The 23,145-nt window shown below is 39.2% G+C and overlaps 1 protein-coding gene across 5 annotated transcripts in view; it reads right to left on the reverse strand.

Moving 5' to 3' along the window:
- The window catches only part of cadm1a (cell adhesion molecule 1a), a 353,787-nt gene that overhangs the window by 9,003 nt on the left and 321,639 nt on the right, over positions 1-23,145 (reverse strand). The gene's annotated exons all lie outside the window — the stretch shown is intronic.

Here is a 23,145-nt window from a genome sequence, read left to right on the forward strand (position 1 = left end):
ATTTCATCTCCCTTTCACTTTGTTGTTCACTTATGAACATTTCAACAAGACCTTTCCAAAAGGGAAGCCTTTTCACATGGATCTCACCATAATAATGTACAAGTCCTGGATTCTTGTGTTGACTACATCAAATCCCAACCATAATTTAACCTAAATGTAACTGTACCTAAACTGTACCTAAGTTTCTATCTTAACTAAACAAACAAATCACAGTATGATTTTTTCCCTCCCATTGGGAAGGTCCCATTATTAACATCTGAACTTGGTTTCTCCTAATAGCTTCCATTATTTTGAGTTGCATTAATTGCGTCATATTGAAAAAAATTGGTATTTTACTTTGCAACATGTGTTTGTTTCCAACTAACAAGACATAACAGGAGTTTGTTCTTCTTTTATCTGGTCAACATATTTAATAACCCCTCTACAAAACTGCCACAACAACATCACCACCAACAGTTTGGACAATCGGGACGTGATTAGACCGAACAGGAAGAGGTTGACCTTACTCCTCATGCACTGTTAGAAATTCACTCAGTATCACACAATTCCTCAAGAATCTACTTGAAATGTTTTTTTTGTTTGTTTTTTTTGCATCACACTGAGGTTCAATACTTTGAAAAAATAACATCTTAGAAGAAGTATGTAGAAAGCTTGCAACCATGCACACAACAAATCATTCACAAACTACTCACAGAGAGAAAATAGTTGATAATGTTTTTCACTTCAAAAGCAACTGTGGAGATAAAAAACAATCAAACCGTGGGCTGCGTCCACACTAGTATGTTTACATTTTAAGACGAGATTTTTAAAATGAAAACAATCTCCGTGGAGACAAACGTTTTAGCTCCATATCAGAAATAACCTCTGCCTATACTGTACCATGGCACCTGAAGATGCATATCACATGACCATTCACACACACTGGGCATGTGCGTGCCCGTGTTAACAGGATGCAGACTGTCTACTCTACAGTTGGTTAATTGTAGAAAATACTATGAACTGAGGAACAGCAGAGATTGCTGCATTAAAATACAGAATGTAACTGTGCAACAGCTGCTAGCAAAGACAACAAGGTCAGTAACACTTGTAATTCATTATCCATGTTGCTTTCACCACTGGTAGTCAGGACTGATCAGGGACTGACTGTGGATGTCTATGTCACCATTTCCAAAAGTCTCCATTTTTGCCAGTTCAGACTTTAACAAAACCCAGCGATTTCATACTGGGACGGGTCCAGCAGCGTTTCCAAAAGTCTCAGTTTTAGGGGCTCGAAAACGCCGCAGTAGTGTGGAAGACAGGCGTAAATGTAGCAAAAGAGATGCTTTTTCAAACTAAAATATAGTAGAGTGGATATACTCTGAAGCTCTTGGATGTAATGCTAAGTGAAATGTTTTTATCAAGTATAGGGATCCATGACAACCCAAAGTTAATGTCTGTTTGTGGATATGATTGGTCCTTCTTGTTATATAAGAAGTTGGTGGAGAGAAGATGATTCACATATATGTTGCATTAAAGTGTGACCTGAAGCTAATTCTGCATTTGCAAAGCACTTTTGTGCCTAATATAATGTAGGCTTTTAGCTTATTTGGATACCATTACACCACACACTTAACCTTCACTTCCAAGCTAATGCCTTTTTCTAAAAACTTATTTTGCAGAAAACAGGGAATGCTGGGAAATTGTCAGGACACTGTACAAGAACCCATTCTTAGCAATCAGTTCATGTGGAACAGATCTTCAGCCCCCACCACCCATTACCTGTAGTAACTCGCTAAAACCCGTCCACATCCTTCTCCAGCCTAGTTCTACACTCAAGGGATTTGCTGAGTGAGCCCCAGGAAACAGAGAGAGAGCGAACCACAATTTATTAACGAATAACAGAAACAGAAAGCGAAGCACCATGGACAACATCACCTACCGCTCACCTCTACATCCCTGCATTACCCAACCTGCAAGTATAGCGCAGTGAGTGAAAGTGGTGGTGGGGGCAGCACAGTGCTACCTGTCAAACTGAACAAAACATTACCTGATAGATCTAATAGGTTATTTTGACTTCAGATTTTCTTTTTTAGTGCTGGGCAGATTCAATTAAACTGAGCAGGAATCCTTCTGACATCCAATTCGCTCTTGTCAGGCTGCTAAAGCTGTGCTTTAACACACTTTCCTATTACGATGTTAATGTGGACTTTGGCTTTGGGGGAAGTGGGAGTGTGTGTGTGTGGTGTGGTCAGGGAGGTGGGGTTGGGTTGGATGGTTTCAGAAAACCATTCTTGGTTGTCTATATTAGACTTTCCCGGTTTAGGTCTCCACAATAATGTTCATTATGTTATATATTGCTACATATCAAACACTCTTCCTTGTAGATTCACCTGTCTAAAGACAACTAAGTCAACCAGCATTACAGAGCCTGATAACAGTCTGGCTATAAATAACAAGTCTGGTAGAGGGACAGTTCAGGGGTCACCTGAAGCTTCCTCTTATTTTGACGACCATGAAATAGACACAGCAAACTTGATGGAAACCACTTTTTCCCCCCCGGTTACTTTAAGATGAGAAATCCTTCTGTCTGACAGCTTGTTCTAGCTCTTCATTGAAGTTATATGATGCTTACACTCTGAGAAATATTCAGACCCAAGCGTTGCTTTTTTTGTTTTTTTTTTTAAGATTGCAGCATTCCATCAAAAAGAAATACCTTACACTGTGCAGCATTTTATAGCCATTTTACCAAAACTGAGCCTGACATGAGTGATATTTCTGGAAACTTTGGAATCTCCACTAGAATTTAAAATAAAGTTCACAGAAATGTTCTTGATTTCATGGCTACCTGGTGGCTAATAATAACTGTCAAATGAAACGATTGATCATAGTGGGCGCAGGATTAGCCAATGGAAATTGTACTTTAAAGCATAATTCCAATTTAATAGAATCTGAATCTTATTTTTATAGCTTCATGCACCATACCTATCAGCAATAACGACATCGTATACTCGGTAAGTTAAGAGCTGAGATCTCAGCTGTGGGTGTTAATGAATCCTGCACTTACTGTTTTCTCTTTATTAGAACTGAAAGTTTGTTCATGTGTATATTTTGTCACTTCATTTTGCAGCACTTAAGTTTGTGCCCAATTAAGAAATTTTTATCAATCCACGTGTTGGGAAAAGTGCAGTATGACACTTTCAAGAAACTAATACTTTGTCTCTGTTTCCCAAACAGACAGAGAACAAAGAAAAAAATAAGAGAATCTCTTTGCTCTTATGCAAAAACCTCATGAAATCCTAACAACACCTAATGTGCTCCACCTTTAAACAAAACAAAAAGATTTCATATTCATTGTTGTCGCAGGAGGATTCTGTAGTGTGATGTTTCATGGGTTTAGCTGTGCTGGCTTGTTTTGTCATTACTGATCATGCATTGCCAACTACGCTCTCCCCACATCCTCCTCTCTCATCCTACTTTGATTGCAACAAAATCTTCTTAAAGATGTATTTGATTTGAAAATTGAAGTGATCACAAAGCTCAGCCTGTTTGGTGGATCTCAAACCTTTTCATCTAAGCTGCGTTGTAGCAACATTAAGAGTTGTTGGTGGAATGACAGAGCAAACAATTTGTGTCTTTACCAAAAAAAAAAAAAAAAAAGAAAACAAAGAAAAATAAATAAAAAAAAGGGTTTGTCTGGGTTCTATATCTAATGAGCCCTGTTTGGAAGCCCAAAGAAGTGTCTGGATGTGCTGTCAGTCTCTGGAAGCACTCAGTGCCAATGACACCATAGAAAGCAATTTGCATGTCATATCAGTGAGTATCACTTATAAGCAATTACTGTCACCTAGTCAAATTCAGCACATTTGTCTTATTACCTCACATGGGGAGTCAAACTTTAAATTGCATGGGTCATTGTTTTAGCAATCAAAGGAGTGCACATTCAAGGCAATTTTAGTTATTGCCTGTCCTCAAAAGTCATTTCTGTTGTGGATGAAAGCACCTATGAGATCCACATCAAACTGTGTCCTGAGACTGAAGCTCTTAATTACAAAACAAGAGGAAAAACAGAGTAAGTGCTTCCCCACACACCCAAGGCCTAAATTCACAGGTGATATCCAATATGGCGGGAGCCACGTGTAAAATTATGTGAAATAGCCAGCTGGCCATTCATTTTCATCAACTTTGACAACTGTTCATCTTCTTAGTGCTCATAGTATCAAACCACAACTCTTGAGCTTTAAAGCATATTTTTGCTCAGTGTTTTGGTTGTGTTTTGTGTTCAGCAGCAGAATAAAAGCTGTTTATAACAACCTGTGAGCGCCACACAGCAGAAAGACAAAGTAACAACTAGCTGGTGAAGAAAGTTGAGCCCTCAGCAGCTGCAGAACTGTGTGCTGTAAGATATGTTTCCTAGATGCTGGTGGAGACTCAAACAGAGTGAAAAAGAGAGTGAATATTGGATTTAAACTCCAGAAACATGACACCAGGTGGACAATAATGTTGCTTCATATCTCATGGACATGTAACACATTAGTTGTTGCAGCTGATTTTGCAACAGAAAGCCCAGAAGATGCAACATAGTACAACCAAAATAGTTGCAGAATAAAACTATATGTTTTCATATTACATCTCAACACTAACACATAGCTCTGTCTCTCTTTGAAATGTGCCTCAAATAGAAATGATTAATCAAAAATGGGATTCAAAACAAGGTGTCCACAGGGCTAAACAAAGCAGGCAACAGTCAATCAAGAGTGTGGTCATTTTGGCACAGGGAGAAACACCTACCTTAAGTGGGAATGTGGAGTATCTCATTTTCATGAGACATGTTGACAGAGGCTTGATTTGAGACAGAGGAGATCTCCTAATTGGATCTTCTAATCTGCTAATTAAGCATTAGTGATTCCACTGGTATGCTTGTGCTGCCTGGAGATAGAGGGGCAATCAGGAATACAGCAGCACCATGTGGGCGGGGTGTCATAAGAGCACATTGCCTTGTCAAGATACACTTCCATTGCCCACAACACTCTCGGTTAAAGAGTGAATGTAATTAAAGTCCCAATGAACCTATTCACTGAACCTGTTTAAAAATGTCAGTTATATCTTTTGCCTCTCGGGTAGCGCACGACGCTGCTTACATACTGAGTAACTTGGCCTAAGATTTATTGTGTCTCTTTCAAAACGTCAAAAAGTGCGTAACTTTATAAAGACAGCAGAGCCATTAAAAAACACTGAGCGAGACAGAGAAGTAGCAAAAAGTTCAACAGAAGTTAGATATGAGATGATTAAAACCAATGTCATAAAATCTTGACTTTAGCAGTGACATTTCTGACTTTTACCAGTTTAATCACTGATTCTGAAAATGTGTTGTCTGTGATTTAAAGGCCTCATTACTTTTGATATTTTTTAGTAACTCAAAAACACTGCTTGATGTTTGCAGCCAAAATAGATGCAGCAGGGGCTGAGATATCTTGACTTTGAGTCCCTAGTGTGGGTGAAACTCAAAGAAATCAATAGATCCTACATTGGCCCATAACGCAACCAACAGCATCTCTCCATCATAATCCACCCGAAGCTGAGAACCCTGATAACATCAAGGTCATTTTATGTTGCTTTGTGTGTAAAATTGATGCTGAGCTCCATTACGATCATGGCAGGAGATACATTTTTGATTTACATAAGAGCAAGATAATGTGCAATGTGTCCTGAAAATAGATGTGGACTCCAGGTTGCCTCAGACAGCATCACTACAGAGCAACACTGACCTTTCCATGTAGTATGTCAGCAAATATAAATAAATGAAATACAATATGAAAAGCAGCCTGTGGGATATATCTTCTGATGATTCCCTCAATTACTTATGTGAAGGGAGGGAACAGAAGAAGATTTATTATTGAAGATTTATTGTGCAAAGTTGAAATGCATGCTTCCTTAAATTAGTAGAGGTATGATTCAAGGGAAGCTATGCTGTTCTAATGACATAAAACAATGGTTTCAGGGCAGATACATGTAGAGTTTATTATTTTTTAATCAAAGAATCAAAGGGAACCTACACAGACTCTAATTTTCAGCTCTTCATTTATCAGACACTGCTAGAATTAAGTTGGATTTCCCTTTTCTGTGTGTCAAAGTCAAACATGAAAAAACAGAAACATCATCACTCCTGTTCACACTGATGTGCAGTGGCCTCTGGTCCACCTGACTGCTGAGTGAACACTGGAGGAAAACCCAAACACACACACACACACACACACACACACACACACACACACACACACACACACACACACACACACACACACAAAAAACAAAAAACCATGTAATCTCCATGTTGTGGCAATAAGTGAGCTGATGACCGACTTGCTGTGATGCAAAGGTGCAAACCACTGAGCCAGTGCACTAGTGTTGTGACTTTTTCTACATATTCTGCCTAATTCTATGCACTATACATCAGACAAGGACTCTCTGGAGCAACCTCTTCGACACAGTTTTGTAATATTGCCAACACTGTTTGACTGGCAGGGGATCTCTGAGAACACCATTGTGATGATCACATTGTGATGATTGTGGAGAACATAGGATGCTTAAAGCAGAGAACATAAAAGCTAAGGCAGTGTAGTACTCGAAAAGAATTTATGGCTCCACTGTGTAGGACAGAGACATCTGAAGGACAACACACTGGCAGTGTGAGACTCGACTTAAAACAGCTGCATCTGTTGTTTTCTATGTAAGGTTGAGATATGCCATCACAGGTTGGTGCATCAGAATATGGTCCTTTTCTATTATCAGCTCTGCTGGTCCAGTGCTTTCCACTCTCCATGTCTGCAAGTCCTGGCCACTGCACCTTGACTAATTCTCCCTCATCTCTCTATGTGTGTGGCCACGGGCGTCAAATGATGTTCTGAGACAGAAACAAACCAGGATGACCAGGTGTTCTGCTTTAGGTAGCACTGAACAAGATTTTGGCTGCAGTGTAGTCAGTGCACAGTGCCTGGTGCTACTTTAGATCTCTGTCAGCAATGAAATGCCAGCAGTCAATGAAATGCCAGAGTGAGCTGGAATTAACCAATTAAACAAGTAGCTAACCAGGACAGGGTCTCTGCCGCCACCAGAGGCTAAAATCACCAACAAGGTGCCACTGAACACTTCCAAACAATGAGTGAAAGCATATAGGCAGGGTAGAAATGTTTTAATGTCTACTTTTTTAAGTTGCGTTGTTTTAAATTTGGGAGGAGACAAAGTATCTTGCCTGTGTACCACAGTTGCTAAGAAGTTTAGAGTCAGGCTCTTACACTGTGCTGTAGTTAAATCAGACAAAACAGTGAAAGGCAGTGAAACTTCATTTTAAGATAAATTTACATCTTTTTCTTCTTCTTTTCCATGGTGATTGACAGTTATAATTAACATATCACCCATCCTTAATTCAAACGTACTTTCTGTTACAAGATTTGCTGTTTTTAAAATAGAAAGCTCAAACCCAGCTGAAAATGACACTTGGGTAATCTTGGAAATGAGATTGAATATTTTCTAATCTACACCTGATACATATGCGTACTTTCTTTTCTGTGGTATCCCTCATGTAATATATTATTTTTGGTGCCAAATGATATTACAATACAGTCATAAGAAGGAAAGCTACTGTTCTCTCTTCCTGCAAAAATAAGCCGATGGAGTGTTATCTTCTAAGAAACCTTGCACCGTTTCCTTTTTTTTTTTTTTTTTTCTGATGGAGCTATTCATCATTTATCTAATCAAGGCCGGTCTTCATCCAAAATGTAATATAATTATAGGCTATAACTGTTCTCAGGATATTAAGCTGTATCTAGGCCACGGCTTGCTCGATAAACACCTTCTAATAATGGCTTTTAGTGGTCTCAGGAGTGACTTATCCTAACACACAGAGGACTCTCTATGGCTCCCAAGACCAAATGAGTTTGCAGCTTGTTGTAGAGATGCACATCAGTCCTGTTAATGGGGACAGTGGTCGGGAGAAAAAAAAAAAAAATGAAGCCCAGTGGAGCTTCTCTCCATCCACCAGGCTGCCCTTTCTTCTCTCATGCGTGATTATCAACTCCCCCCCGAACACACACACCCCTCCACCAACACTCTCCTCCCATCTCGCTGTCACTGAGCTGCCTCCTGCCTCGGTCATTTCAGCAACAGCTGAAAAACTCCCCTGGATTTATGCTCGTGGTTGTGAAAGGTGGCCAGAGGCCTGGTCTGTGTGTGTGTGTGTCCTCATGCTGAATGATTTTTTTCAGCATGACACCAGATATCTGAGGATTCCCTTGTATTAGAAAATGTAATCTCTTGCCCTTAACAGAGATAAGGTCAAAACAACTGACTGAGTGATATGTTCATTATAAGGAAAATGTCATGACATTCATTATCATCAAAAAGCAGAAAATAAATAACGTGAAACTGTTTTTAAGTGCTCCAAAGCAAAGAATCTCGTTAAAGTCAAAGTCACAGAAATGTAAGGCGTTGATAAAAATGGACTTGCCAAGTCAACCCCTATGTCTCTGTCTCTGCTCTTGGCATATTGATACTAACAACAACAGAAGAGACTGTGTGCATCCTGATGTTGTGAGACAGAATACTATCAGTGAAATGACATCGGGGGCTTTGTGTAGATCTGTGTACACAGCAGACAGCCCTGGGTGAAGGAACTGTGCCAGGCAAATGAGGGGCTAATCCTGGAAAAGAAGCCCGAGACAATGGCTACATTTACATACATGCAGTAAACAGACCATAGAACATCCTCTGGTCAAGGTCGTACTCACAGACGAGCTGTTAACACAAACCTTTACTACTGTAACTTCCCTCTCTGAATCTGCCTATTTCCATAAATCAACAAATATAAGTGTAGTTGTGATCATTTGCAGCTTTTTTCTGTATGCAGCCAGCAAGGAACACAGTGACACAGTGGACAACAGTGGTTGTAGGGGACGTTCAAAAGACCCACATTGTCCTGGTCTGTCACCTCTAGTGATAAGCTCTGGATAAATTTAGGTGACTGAAACAACTTGGTTAATCCCTTAAGTGCCACTTTCCCCTTTACCAGGTGTCAGCTACCACGGTGCTGACGGTGGTAGCAGCTAAAACAAAACTTTGAAGGCCAATTCCACATCTGCGAGGGTCCGCTTTGGTCTGCGTGACGTATATGCTGTTATCTGCACGTCTGTGTGGACTCCTATGAAGAGTCACAGCCAAAAATTTGTGACTGAATTGTTCACACGAAAATGCATCGACTGGGCATACTTCAGATAACAACATGGATTCTTGTTTTGAAGAGAGGTTGTTTGAGGAGCCCTGCTGTCACCCACATTTATACGATTCTTCTTTGAAACAATACAAAGACCCAGATGGCATTGAACTCCTGACCTTATTATTCCTGTTAGGCGGCTGCATATTATATTTTCCCTGTTTGCCTTCCTCTTGTTCTCTTCTTCTACTTTTTGATTTCTACAGTGGTTGGCAAACAATGTTGTGGGTCATTTTTGGAACCAACTGCAATGGAGTGTTGATTGGAAAAAGTGCATCAAAGAACAGATAAACACGGACCCATGTGGACCCCAATTGTAGCATGAATGGAACCACATGCAGGTCCTCAGCTGTCCGCAGACATAGAGAGTACGCCTGTGCCTTTAGAGTCTGCAGCCATGCTAGAAACTCTGTGCAGCTGAACTTATGCACATTGGATATTTGAGGTGAATATAAATGTAACTACACTAACAGGTGTAATTTTATCACATCTGGTCATAAACCAACTTGAAACTGTTACCCAATGTTGGCACTAATTGAAAAGTCTGAGGGTCACCAAAGGTATTCCAATTCATATGGGTTGCGACCTTGAATGTCTGCAACAAATATACTAGTAGAGGCATCACACTCAGGACCATCCTGCAGCTTCACTGGAGCTACACGAATGAAATATTCAAACCCAAGTCCCAAGTCAAAGTAAAGCAATGCAGAGTTGAATATTGGTGAACTTTAACTTGCAAATTTGCTCAACTGACCCACTGCATATCATCCCGACAAGGCTGACCTTTGAGGAAATGAAGAGTCTAAGAGAGTCTACTATATGAGAACTAAACATAGCAAATGACTGCCACTGCATATCCTGTCTTTTGCAAGGAAGTACAGATGAGACCTGCTGTGCCACTTTTCTCTGTGCCATGCCTCCCCTGGAAGCTGTTAATGCTAATCTAAACTTCTGCAAGCTCTCATGTATAGTGTACATGAAGACTGGCTGCCACCAGAGAAAACAAGGAAGTGTGTAAACAATGTCAGGAAGTCTCAGAAGGACTACTGTAATTGAAATTCCATATAATGGGTTAACCACAGCTACTTGAATAAGGGTAACTACAACGCGTATTAAAAGACATAGGTCCAAATGTGTTTGAATCAGAGTGCACACGTTCTAAATTTCTTAATTTGACACTCATTGCATAGAACTGCAATGGCTAACAGACAATAAATGCTTCAGTCAAGAGAAAAAATAGAATTCTGCCATTATGTAAAGATGGAGACCCAGCAGAATATTTTAGCCGTAATCCCCATATGCCTGCTTTGTCATGCTATTTTGGCCGTCTTTGAGAAGCAGTGTTGTGGCACAATCTCTGTCAGGTGTAGCAACACTGACAGTGATAATAAGATCCTTCAGCGGGGCTGAGTGCATGGTGTGGGCCTCTAATCCAAACCTTACCTCAAAGGAAATTCAGACCAGCTTACATGCATGGATGGTGTCAGGAAAAAAAAGAGAGAAAATCTGCTCTATTCCACATACAGCTCACATTATAGCCAGAGGTTGTATCAGTGCTGCTAAACGGGAGGGAAGCCACTGACAATGGATATCTGGGACTGGGTTTGTCTCATTTACACAAAATGCTGAGGGTATCTTTTTGTGATTTTTGAGAGAAATATCCTTACAATAACAAACCCCTGGTTGTATCTTAATGGAATCAATTTGGGAAAACATTTACTTCTACCGTCTTTGCTAACACCCAGAGTGAGAACCAACAAAAACAGTAAAGAAAATGGCATAAGAAAGTGACCAAAGCCTTGAAAGAATTTGCTGAGGGAGCTGGAGCTGCAAGTACAAAATAGAGAGAGATGGAGGGAAGAAGGGGCAACACACAATTTATTAAAAATCAATTCAATTTTCTCTCAGATCTGTTTTCTTTTTCGGTAGAGCGTTCGGTTTAGGATGTTGCACATATCCCATATCACTGAATAAAGCTGTTTCTCCACAAACTCTGGGAAGAATTTTTTTTTTCCTGTCCTGTTTTCCTCAATACCAACGCTGGCCAGGCTAAAAGTGCAACTGTCTCAGATGAAAGTTGCAAGACTTAGTTGCTGTCATGGCAACACTGATCTTAAATTCAGATTTAAATAACAGCATAAAAACAAGGGAGATGCAGGTCATGGTACTTTGCACTACTTTTTAGTGTGGTGCAAATTACAACTAAGACATGTGAGAAACAAATCAAGCTTTCAGGCTCATCAGCCTGTGTACAGCTGGTATTAATACATGTTCTTGCTGAGGAAATTCTGCCTGCATTGTGAACAGTTTGCAATATATGTATTAAGAAGGTGGCTGGCAGACTTGTCATCCATCAGGTCAAAGGAAGAAATGAGGGATACTCTCAAGGGGCTGCCATGTTGTGTATGGTGAATGCCAAAGGCATATAGAGGCTACTTGTTGTTAGTGCAGCTAACTAGGTTACTGTTACATTTAATACATGGCCAGGAACACAGTGGATGCACTGTGTGTTTGGCAGCTCTGGAAAATCGTGGTTTTGATTTCGACGCTCATGTTAACAGGTTAGAGTGACAGACTGCCTGTGTGACATACGGTGTGTGATCTAGAGATTTGCCTATTTTTCACATGTGGTGTGTGCGTCTCTCAGCGACATTGCATAAAATGAACACCTTTCACTGTAGCTGTCTATGTCTAGGCTGAATCTGAATATGACACAGACATGAAAAAATGTATATATATATATATATTTTTTTTTGACCATTTTAGCAGCTACGTGTGGAGACAGTGGCATTTTAGTGACATTTTAGTGAAAAAAGAAATGAGAGCTTAATTTCTAATGAAAAGAAATCCAAAATTCCAGTATCCTGCAAACTCAGTGTAGAAAGATGGAGCTGGCAGTAGCAGAAACGCAACAGACATGCAGCGCAGGCAGTGTGTTCTGGTGCAAGAAGCTAATCGGATGGGAGCAGATAATAATCAGCTAGTCGGTCCACCACTTTGGTCCAGACTGAACATCTATCAACTACTGGATGGACTGCCATGAAATATTCTGGGCAGACATGCACTGTCCTCAGAGGATGTGTCCTAATGACTTTGGTGTGCCACTAATCTTTCGTTCAGTACCACTATGAGGTTGATATTTGTGTTTTAAGTGAAATGTCTCAACAGATATTTGATGGATTTCCATAATATTTGGTACAGACATTCAAGATGCCTATAGAATGATTTGAAATAGCTTTAGCGATCCCTTAGCTTTCCCTCTGGTGCCACCATCAGGTCAAAAATTGCTTTCATTACTATGGTTTATAACCAAAAACATACAAAGCTAATAACATTTCCATCAGACTCTGCTGTACTTTGTGCTTAGTGCTAATTAGCAAATGCTAGCATGCTAACACGCTAAGATAGTGAATATGATAAACCTTATATCTACTAAACATCAGTATGTTAACATTGTCATTGTGAGTGTGTTAGCATGGCTGTAGATGTTTGCTGACACCCTGGCTGAGATTTGTTTCATTCGCATCTGTGTTACATGTAATTTTTCTTATCCAGCTAAGACATCCAGATACAGAGTTTATGTTAATGACAGGTGCAGATGTGGTCGTAGATCCACACATGAACACATCATGCTTCAACTAGATCACTTACAAATACCAATCAACCCATGTAGTCTTAGATCTGGGGTGACTAGGAGCATTTCTCACAAAAGACAAAAGAAAATTAGCTTTTACACAAGCAAACACAACAATACTGCGACAAAGAAAGGAATTGGCAAAAAAAAATTGAGCTTGAAATCAGTTATGAGCTTCATTTTTAAAGGTACTGACTGAACTGAATGAACCAAATGAACAGTATCATCTTGATTTCGGTAAATGAATTTGTCAGAACTGGGGAGATAAATTAATTTGGAGCAGATTACTAACATATTCAATCAATATAAGTGATTTTTTTGTCAGCAACTGCACTTAAGTTTATTGTCATATTATATGTAATTACTGTAGGTAATATGCTAAATTGTTCTGGCAGGGGGTATAAAAAGGGCTTCTGAGAGATAATGTGACAGCAGTTGGTGAGAGGCTGCTCTGGTGGTGCAGGTGTTATCATTTCAGCAGGTAGCAGAGCTGGGCGACAGATGGGGATGATTGACAGCTTGGGTTCATGTGAAATTGTTTCACTGGTTTGTGTGCAATTGGTGGCTGAACACAAACAGATAAAAACAGAGACATTAAAAAACCTGTACACAGTGATATTGACAATATTTCCAGGTGAGATTCTGAAAAACTAAATTGTGAATTTCTAGTGTGGTAAATAATTCATGTATATTTGAAATGGCAATGCACAAGGATATAATAGAGTATAATATTTTTATATTTTGATTTGTGAATTTATGAAACGCAGCAAAAATAGGCATGTTGCACAATGTTTTTAATGGAGGGGAAACTTGGGGTTGAAAACACAAACTGCTGAGCCTTCCATCTATGTCCACTCTGTATCCTGCAGGACTTTATCATTTGTATCAGGGTTCAGATGAGCCAGCTGTCATAAAAAGATGTGTCCCTTGTTGGTGCACTTGAAATTTGTATCTGTTGTTCTGATTAAAAGCATCAGATCAATGTCACAGGTGAGGGAAAAAATACGATTACACTTCCCTGATATTTCATCACTTGCCTGTCGATTACATCATGTGAAAAGCCAGTTGGAACCTTAGAGGTTCACTTAATTTTCAGCAGGTGGTGAGTTGTGAGAGAAGAAAGAGCATTTTAGTCTTTTTTTGTTGAGGGGGGGCACCCCTGTTTGTCACCTGTCATACTCAGTTGTGAGTCTGAAACTAATTAATGCAGCATATGTGCCTCATTTGAAAACAGCCCCAAAGGCAGGTTCAAGCCAACCTCAAACACAAACACATCTATCTCTGTGTGTACAAATAAAATGCACACATACATCTTAATGGACTTCCCGTAAGAAAGAGCTCTTTTCTGAGCTACAAACCTTACTTCTTTTCTAAGGAGGGCGAGAAACCGGCCTTGCCTCACTTAAAATCAGGAGTGAATGGAAAGTGAATGTGGAAGACAAGCTGGAAACTCCATTTGTAGTATTTATGCAGGAGCTCAGTCGTACCACCCCAATGACTCCCCTGCCCTCTTACAAGAATCCTTCAAATTCTGTAAAAAACACTTTTCAGTTATTTCACATATTTGTTGACAAGAGGAGACCCATGAAATACCGCTTCTGTGTACAATGCTACAAAATGTATTCAATGAAAAATTGATGTTTTCACTCCATTTACAGGTTTATGATATAATCACTACACGCCTTAGCTGGCCTTGCCATATATTGTTAAATATATATATACTATTGTTAAAATTAGTAAGGCCATTCAGAATTAAAATAAGTTGTTGTGTTCAGTGGTATTACCCATGTCATAGAGAACATCTTTATGAAAAGAGAAAGGTTCATGCAACTTTAAATTGCTTGTTTTTTTTGGCCTGCAGGTTTTCATTTATTCACCTGTCCTTTTTTAGGGAGGCTGGAGCCAATCGCAGCTGACACTGTGTGAGGGCGGGGTTTTCAACACACAGCTATTACCTGAATATAAATGGATAGAGGAGTGTGCAAAAAAACTTTCACAGATTTTGTCACAGAATTCGTTTTTCTTTTGCTTCACATTATTTATCCTTATCATGCTTTGGTTAATGTAAAAAGAACGTGAGCTTATTGCTGGTGTCAGTCAGTTAATCCTGAGCCCTACTTTTTTTAAAAATATATTTCTGGAATAATTAGAAAAGCATCATGCTGAATTAGCTGTTTGCAGTTCCTGTTTGCATTATAACCAACTACTTTTAATGCTGAAGAAAACTACTAAATTTAACCAAAGAGCAAGACCTTAAGATCTGAGGGTCATCTTTCTTTCTTTAATGATTTTTAAATAGATCTGTGGATGTTCATCCAAAACAGACATCAGAGAATCTGCTGCTTGTTCTCTGTTTGTTCAGATTTGACAGAGATATGACGTGTTCAACGGGTTGAGGTGTAACAAGGTTTAACTGAGGCCAAAGCCATCTCATCATAATCAAACCAACAAATTTGTTTATGTGCACACAATCATCAAATTGATGTTGTGGCTGTCAAGAGCATGCTGCTGTGTCCCTTTAACCCTGCAATATGACATTAAGCCAGTGAAGTTGGCAGTGCCATCTGTCCCTTTCATAGTCAGTCAACCCAAGATCACCTGTGCACCACAGTCTCTGAAGTCTGCAGCGACTCAGTCTTCAACCTAAAAGGATCGCTTTAGGAATTTGGCCAAATTTTCAAAAAACGGTTTCCATACTCACAAAGGTCCATACAAGCTCACACATCAAACACACAACAGAGATAAACTCCTCCATTAACAAAATACTTGACAAAGTTGCCCAATGGCATTTTGGCACATTGTGTCCTTATCATTTAATGAATGCCTTGTCTCTTTAATGACATCCAAATGTGACAGCTTAGTCCTTGGATTAAAGAGAAACGTCCTGTGCTTCACCTCCCACAGTCTCACTGTGAGCAAAGTGGCCATTAAACTGCTGTATTCCTCTCCACTACTAGATCTCTGAGTGCAGCTCAATTATCCCACTTCTTTCGCACGCTTGCTGACAGCCGTGTTGGCAGGTGTGTCCTTTCCAGATGTGCTCTCTCTACAGATGGGAAATTAGTCAGTGCAGCTAGCCATCAGCTAAAGCAACTGACACGTTCCACCAGCGTGCCCTTTCATTAAGAGTGAGAAGATGGAAGTGAGATGAGCGGAGCAAACACTGGTTGAACATCCGCCACCAGAATGCTGGCACTAAGCGGGGAGTTGATTTACCACATGCAGGTTACATGATGACAGAGGAAAATCCTCCACAGAGTAAAGCCCTGATTATTGAGTGTGGTGTTGATGAGCACTAGTGCCTCACAATGCAGCTGAACAAAGGTGACAAAAAACTGTGGTTAGTGCTTCAATAGGTCCCACACAATAGCAACACACAAGTAGTAATAAATCCTTGTGGAGCCATTTTTTAGTGGCTCCTCTGCTAGTTTTAACTTTACAGAGTCACAGTTTGATTTATGTCCGAGCAAGCATGGTATACTATACAACCGCCAGAATAGTACACGACCTGTTTATACTTCACAGTACACCAGTGAGGATTTGGGATCAGTGCGATTCCCACCATCTGAAGAATCTCACTACCGACCAAAAGAGGCTATGTATTTTATGTTTTCACACTTTATTGATGCTTCCTTTCTAATGAGATTCGCATACATGATGGTCTGAATGCATTCTTTCAACTCTGTGCTATGTTGGGAATATGCTGCTGTTAGAAAAACAGTAAATCCTTTTACATTAACTAACACAAAATTTACTGTGAATTTAAAGCTGCACTGCTTTGAGTGTTTTAATGTCTTTCAGATCAATGTTTCAGTTTTAGAGCCCACAAATTTATTGTTTCAGTGTCTGTTGGATGTGTAAACAGGAAACGGTTTGCTAACACGTTAGTTATATCAGCTTTAAAAGGCCATAATATGTCACACACATGATTTTTTTTAGCTTGTTGTGGAGGAAATATTAACACAGCTTTAAAAATACTGACTCTAACATTTTTGAAAATTGGAACTGACCTGAAAAAGCCTCACAATGTATAATTTCAGTGTTACTTGTAGTTTTCTCCTCTTCATTCCCAAAAAAATAGAGGTGACATGTGCTTAAACGTCCTTAAGGAACAGTAGCTACAAACGTGACTGAACACCTGAATCACACCAAATGAGGTGATAATTGTATTAATTAAGACTTTTTAAACAACTTGTTTATGTCTTACTTTATAATGAATTGGAATGGCTTTAATCATCTCTGCTATTCTACGCATCTACTGTATGCAATACTTTTTATAGTTTTTGTTTTGCATGAACGCCTTTAACTCTGCAGGTCTCACAAGAGAAAATGACTTCGTACCACAAGAGATTCCAAGAGCCAGAAGTGCAGTGGTGTTTATCCACATGCATAATAAAATCAGTCATTATGGCTGAGTTTTTACAGTTTCTGGGTCTCTCTCAGCATCAGAGCTGAAGCTTAATTTATAAGAACAAAATGTGTCAGCACCCCCTTCTCCAGTCCACTGGCAGCTCATCTCACAGCCTCTTCTTTCCTTGGCTCCATGGTTAATTTGTTCCCTCCTGCCCTCCGTGCCTCTTCCCCTGTACCTGGCCTATTTTAGAGGGAAATGGACAATCTTGGGAATAGCCTTCAAGCTCAATAGTGTCTCAGCTTCCTCTCTCTCTCGTAGTCACGACAAGCAGGGCATCACTATGGCAACAACATTTGAGAGGATATCGGGAGCCTGCCAGTCAGTCTTAGGGGGCTCTGGTGGCACTCACTGGACTCACTGGTAACACAGACATGAATTAGCATTTTTTAAAAATACATTTGGATTTTTGGAGATTGTTATGTTGACACTCAAATTATTAATTATAATTTTAAATGACACTTAAAGAGCACCAAATGAAGTGCACTTAGCTTTCTGAATTGATTTAACTTAATTAATCACAAATAAATGTTTTAAAATACAAGTTGTACAGTTAGTGATGGTGTTGACAATGAGGAGACATCAGGCTGAAGGTGCTTTTGGGGTCCAACAAAGTTCCTGGCTGTTCAGAGTGAAAACAGCAGCTTGTTAAAAAGATTCAATGGGCTAAACTGCTGGGAAAACAGGTGTTGCCAGATGATGTTGAAGTGTGCAACAAAGGCTGTGCCAGCTTCTTCTTGTTGATGCTAATGAAAGAAAATATATGCATCAATGTCCGCACAATCTAAAATTGTCTTCAGAATGCACAAAACTCACAAAAGTCTCACTTTAAGGCTGCTCTCAAAACTTTGCAGCTGTGTTTTTTCTTTTTTGTGCTATGTGCAAGTTTCTCATACTCAAAATTAAGCAGACCTACTGCTGCCCACATGTCAGACACTTGATGTTAATGGTTAATGTTAATGAAGGAACATGTCACTCAGTGCAACAGTGTGGCACATCAAAGTGTTTTTCAAAGGAGAGCTGTAGCACACAGAATAAGCTATTTCACAATTTGGCTGCAAAGACAATATTAAGTTGGATCAATTCACTGTTGGTTTTTTCACGTGATTTATCAACAATAACACAAGTATATCATCAGACCTTTCCTTGATTAAAACTCTTAACATGCCAGTGTTTGTTCAAAATAATTATAATAGGTTGTTGTGAAATCTGAGCCTGCACAGCAGCGTGTGCACAAAGGTTTTATAGTAACCAGGTAATTGCATGCACATGCACTCTCTGATTCCCTGCCTTTATCCAGTAACCTGCTCTCTATGTAAACATATTCATAGTCAGAGCAGAGGTTCACCCGGTAACAGCTACAGCTAACACTGACAATGGGCTATTTTGGTAAATGGCTGCATTTATATTCCGTTTTGATACAAAGCGCATTGCTATTTGCCTCTAATTCACACATTCACACACACACTTGATCAAACCCTCCAACCCTGTGCGGCGTGGACGGCCCCCTCTACCTCCTGAGCCAGCGCCGCTCCTTCGTTATTTTGATTAAGTATGCCAGTTAGTCAGAACTGTTAATAATATTGACGACTGTTAATACGACCCATTGACTGGCTTTAATCAAACTTATCTGTCATTATTATCATTAGCTGCTGCTGTGTTTCCATGGTACCAGGCCTCTGGGAAATGTGGCCTTTGATAACAAATTAAACATCTATAAAAGTATTATTACAGCCTCTGTACAATTTGCTCAGTTGATCCTTTAATTTCATAACTTTCTTCACTATAGTCTGCCTGCTGTAATGCTCTATATCTCTGGGGAGAGATGCTGTTGATGTTATTATCATTGTGTTTCCAGTCACTGATTCATCTGTGTCAATATTCATTGATTTTGGGCTTGAAATCCAAGTCATTACAAAGTGATTCACCATTTATAGAACTACTGTCTATATTTAGTATTTAGGACCTACCTCAGGACTGTGTGCAGATATGAACAGAGGTGCTTGATTGATATCTGTGACTCTGCTGTTTGTTTTATATCTGTTAAAGGGAAATAACTTAAACCATGACATATTAGCTCATGGGTTAGTTTTTATTGGGTTAGGGTTTAGAGTTAGGGTTTAGAGTTAAGCCAAAATACTAAAATACTTGGGAAATAGGTATTAAATAAAGAAGAAATAATTAATGTATCAAAGCTTGTTTTAACAGTGGCATGAACACAGCATTGCTTTAGGTTTAAGGGAGATCAGAGGATTTGATATGTGACACTCATTTTTTCAAAGAGAAAGAAGGACTGGGTCTCACTTAACAAGACTAATATTAACAGTACTTACATTTCATCTGTATTTGAATTACGTTTATGTTTAAATACTGATTACTCTGACAGTCATTACATAATATCCTATCCTAAATTTTACAGTAAAATCATTGATGCTAACCTCTATAAAGCAGCTGCATTTATGCTTGTATCTGCTGAAGGGGAAAGGCACGATATTTTCAGAATAAAGCAGTTTTAACCTTAAAGGGAAACCAAAAAGGATTAATGCAACATAGAAAATTTGATCAATATGTTGGGAGCTTGTATTTAAGGTTATATCTACATCAAGACATGCTGTTGAATACTGTAGGAAAACAGTTTGTCTACTATAAAATGACAAACTGCCTGATGTTGCCACTGAAAACCCAGTTTCGCATCAGCATAAGCCTCATGGAATAAATATATGTTAATTATATTGAAATATTCAATACAACACCTGAATCTTCTACTAATGTATATACACCAAATAGCATGTGCATATTAATGAAATCTCACCTCTATCAATCCACCGTGCAAATCCATTCATCTGGTTTTAGCCCATCTTCCTTTGCCCTTTTCAAATATTTCATGAGATGGAAATACTGTAAGTGATTATCCTTTTTTTCTCTTTAAACAAATCAGAATGATGTATGAGAATGCAGTGGGCTTAAATGCTGAGTTATGAAGCAGGGTAGGTGTAATACCTGCTCCTTCAGCTTTTACTGTAAACAGGAGACGTAAACAAAGCCAGACAGTGACAGGTTGTGAAAACTTCTTAAGTAGCAAGTGGAAATAAGTTGGAAACACAACGGTGACATATTATTATCTTTTTTAGTTGATATGGTGAACTTGATAGCAAACAGTTGCTTATTTACACATCCAGCTGTTATGGTGCATCATTATCATTCATTTAAAGTTGTGTTTCTGGCCACCTGCTGAACGTAAGTCTAACGTTCCCTCTCTTTTAGCTCTTGTTTTTGGTCTCTACCAACCCCTGAGGGAAACATCTGGCTCTTTAGCTGCTAAATACTCCACTATGTTCACCAGCTAGTCTCTCACTGTGTCTGCCTGTTGTTTCGCGCTGAGCAGGGAGTGTACAGTTGGGTTCTGGAGCTTTCTCTCTGAAAACAGATGCCTGGTGCAGCTGAAAATTCTGCTATGACAGCACTGAGAGTGAAGCAAAACAGTAAAATTGTAGGCCAGGCAGCTAAACAATAAGCGGAAGCTCACTATAAAGCTCCATAAAGCCAAGGACAGCAACAGATTTGAGTGATAATTCACTGAACATTGGCATCGGATGTACAGTAAATTGCCAGATGCTGCATCACCCGATATGAAGGTAACTCTCTGACATACTGGGCTGCAATTTTAGATTGAAAGCTTTGGATATATCTTTAAGACAAGACAAATACGTAATCCTTTTACTTCAATCTAAAGAGCCACTTTTAGCAGTTTGATGAATACAGGTTGCAGATTCATGCTATATGATTATTTTACAATGTCTAGTCATTTAACCTAAAGTTCCTTCTTAAATGTATTTCAAAGGAGAATCTTAAGATGCTCCATGAGCAGGTGAGCAGCTTGGTCCTGTACTGCTGCTGTTCACTGCATTTAGTCCAAAGCATCATCTAGTAAAACTTCCAGTAAATATAAATATCACATTCATGATGCATCACTGCAGTTAATTACTAACATTTAAAAAATGATTATGAGCTGAGACACAACATCTGGGGCAACCATTCAAAAACTCATAAACACATCTCACAAAAAGGAGAATAAAGCATCTGTGTTGTGGCCAACACAAGCTGCCAACCTCATTTACAAGGGGGAGACCTCGCTACTGCTGCAGGTGTGTCAACACCATGTCAGCAGGCACTTCAGCCGCCTGATATCCCACTAGGATCGCTGTGGTATATTCAACACACCGACTTATGCTGCTGACCATTAAACACATTTATTCATGCATAGATTGGAAAATATTGTAGGTATCGTGATGAAATTGCTGTCTTAAAGCTTTATAGAGGCTAAGTGGTTTTTATTAAATTATCTTATGCAACAAGGCACTTTAAACTCTTATCAGACCACTTCAAACCTGTAACTGAGAGATTTTATAATGACATTAGGACCTGGTTTGTTCTTGTTCCCTTCCTTCTTTCAATTAAAAACTAATAAAAAGAGTTTTATTAAAAAAAAATCTAATTAAATCATCTATCATATTACATAGGGATTAGACTGTAAATATCATACCCAATATGTGATGCCAACCCACAATCCAGTGTGGGAATATTTCTGTTTTACAAAGGTCTTTTCACTGGCATATAATCATCCACTGCACATTGTACTGTTCCCACGCAGCTACACTAAGTATGGTAGTAAGGCATCTTCCATTGCAAAGCTATGTCATTGACATTCACCATGGGAATTGACTTTTGTATTTACATAGTGCTCTTCACAAACACATCCAACATCATATGCCACACTCACAATCTAAAGACTGACTACAATGCGTAGCAGTTACCTTCCACGAGGTGAAAGGTGGAATAGTTTAGCTAGTCAATCAGCTATGTTTTACAATTTCTGAAGAACATTTGTAAACAGTTTCTCCATGCATCACCTTTAAATATGGTTCATAATAAAAAACGTTCACACAGTAAAACATCAACACAATGTGGAGGTGTACAGATCCCTCACATATGCACTTCTGCTTTAATTGCAAACCTAATTGTAAACTCCTCAGTACAAGTCATACTCTGAAACATGCCAGAGACTGTAAAAAATATTCAAATTGCACAAGAGGAGAAAAAACCTTCCTATCTCAAAAATGTCTCTTATCATTTTAATAATTAATCTCATCCCACTGACAAGTGTGAAAGATGACAGCTTCTAATGAAGGCAGTTGTGTTATTTACACCTCACACTGCTCAACAACCCCTAAGCCCATCTGGCCCTGTCTTCTGGTTTGATCAAATCTGACCATCCAGGGTAAAGAAACTCAAAAAACAAACAAGTCTTTCTGGCAGGAAAGGCCAGATTACCAAGGAAGGTATTTACTCTGGGGTCCCAGGCCCTAATGGTTTGTGGTAATTTGATTAGTATGTATCTTTTGTCCACCTGTGTGGAAGTTTACATGATTCATATACTCTCATCAAATTTTGTTTGACTACATTACCACAAACAGGGGGTTAATGGGGGCCCATTGCTCTGCAGACCCCTAATTTGGTCATTATGACAAGTGAGTGAAGTCAGTTAGAAATTTCTCGATGGAGCAGAACTGAGCATTTTAGAAAGCTTGTCACCATGTGTTCATTGATGTGTTTCCACAAATTATGAAATGACAAAAAATAAAAAAAGAGATGCAAATTAGGCGAAATGAGAAAATGATATGTATCATCTTCATTCAAATTAATGAAAAAGAGTTGATGGAGTCTATTTTTGCCTCCACACAAAATCATTTCATGCTGTCGATATAATCAGTCCTGGCCTCAGAGTGGGGTTTATTCCTCTGTGGCACCTTCAGGGAAACACAGTAATTGGTTAGTTGGAGCAACCATTTGACAAGT

Source organism: Trachinotus anak, unplaced genomic scaffold (genome assembly GCF_046630095.1).
Source record: "Trachinotus anak isolate AG129_WGS33_773 ecotype Australia unplaced genomic scaffold, CSIRO_AGI_Tana_v1 ptg000020l, whole genome shotgun sequence".
In the NCBI taxonomy this organism is placed as follows: domain Eukaryota; kingdom Metazoa; phylum Chordata; class Actinopteri; order Carangiformes; family Carangidae; genus Trachinotus; species Trachinotus anak.